We start from the raw sequence: 1,852 nt of genomic DNA, 5'->3' as shown, positions 1-1,852 counted from the left end.
CGAGACAGGGTAAATGCAGGAAGGACGTTCCAATGTTTAGGAGTTGTTGTTGATGTAAGCAGCCTGTTTCACACCATTCAGTAAGGGTCTGACTGATGTAGACAGTGACAACTTAAAAACAGAGAAGCCAGGAGCAGGAGCAGGAGCAGGCCATTTGGCCCTTCGAATCTGCTCCTCCATTCGATATGACCACGGCTGATCATCCAACTCAGTCCCTCGTTCCTGCTTTCTCCACCACACCCTTTGATCCCTTTAGCCCCAAGAACTATACCTAACTCCTTCATGAAAATGTCAGTGTTTCAGCTTCATTCCCTCTCTGTTTCAGAGAATTCCACAGACTCCCCCACTCTCCCAGTGAAGACATTTCTCCTCATCTCAGTCCCACCCTGTATCCTTAGACTGTGACACCCTGGACTCCCCGCCACTGTCCCATTATCAGGAACATTCTTCCTGTGTTACCCCTGTCTAGTCCCTGATGGAATTTTATAGGTTTCTATGAGATGTCACCGCGCCGCTGCCCGCCCCCCCCCCCCCCCCCCACGGCTCATTCTTCTAAACGCTAGTGAATATAATCCCAACCAACGCAATCTCTTCTCTAAGTGGAGCTTTCTTTGACATTTCGGCATCAAAAAGGAAGAGCACCCACATTATTGAGTTTATACATTTGGTCCGTATGTGTACCTGAGCTTTTCCATATTCTGTGTTTGTATGTGGGGATACACGTCTCCGTACCTTATTCACCTCCCACCCCCCCACCGACTACCACCATCACTCACTCACTCACCTTCTCCTGCCACCATCTTGGTGGGTATCAGTGCCACGGCCTCCTGGTGGCGCTGCTGAGCAGACAACACTTCAGCCTTTGATTGGTGGACAGAGCCCAGGGGAGGAGTATGGGACTTTGGTCAATGGGACTTCAGGCCTGGGAGAGCTTGCCCCAGGCCAGCTCAGTTGGGCACCCCGAACACAGGCACTGGCTCAGGCATTCAGTTGATGGCTGAGACTCCATGCCACCTCCTCTAAATACTGGCCCCCCACCCCCTGTCTCAACCCCCACACCCCCAACTCTGTGTGTGTGTGTGTGTGTGTGTGTGTGTGTGTGTGTGCGCATGGGTGTGAGAGAGAGAGAGAGATTGTGAGTGTGAGAGAGAGAGATAATGGGAACTGCAGACGCTGGAGAATCCAAGATAATAAAATGTGAGGCTGGGTGAACACAGCAGGCCAAGCAGCATCTCAGGAGCACAAAAGCTGGCGATGAAGGGTCTAGACCCTTCATCAGAGAGTGTGAGTGTGTGTGTGAGAGATTGTGAGCGTCTATGTGAGTGTGCGAGATTGTGTGTGTGTGTGTGTATGAGTGCGTATGTGAGTGTGTGTGTGTGTGCATGCGTGTGAGAGATTGAGTGTGCGTGTATGTGAGAGATTGTGTGTGTGTGAGTGTGCGCGAGATTGTGAGTGTTAGTGTGTGTGTGTGAGTGTGTGAGCGTGAGAGATTGTGAGTGTGTGATTGTGTATGTGAGTCTGTGTGCATGTGTGTGTGCGAGACTGTGAGTGTGTGTATGTGAGAGATTATGAGTGTATGTGTGTGAGTGTGCGAGATTGTGAGTGTGCACGAGATTGAGTGTTTGTGTGTGTGAGTTTGAGTGTGTATGTGAGTGTGTGTGCATGTGTGTGAAAGATTGTGAGCGTGTGCATGTGTGTGAGAGATTGTGAGTGTGTGCATGTATGTGAGAGATTGTGAGTATGTGAGCGTATGTGTGTGTGCAAGATTGTGAGTGTGTGTGTGTGAGTGTGCAAGATTGTGAGTGTGCACGAGATTGTGAGTGTTTGTGTGTGTGAGTTTGAGTGTGTGTGC

This window comes from Stegostoma tigrinum, chromosome 39 (assembly GCF_030684315.1).
Source record: "Stegostoma tigrinum isolate sSteTig4 chromosome 39, sSteTig4.hap1, whole genome shotgun sequence".
NCBI lineage: Eukaryota > Metazoa > Chordata > Chondrichthyes > Orectolobiformes > Stegostomatidae > Stegostoma > Stegostoma tigrinum.
The sequence above is the reverse complement of the archived record's forward strand: the minus strand, read 5'-3'. Positions refer to the sequence as shown.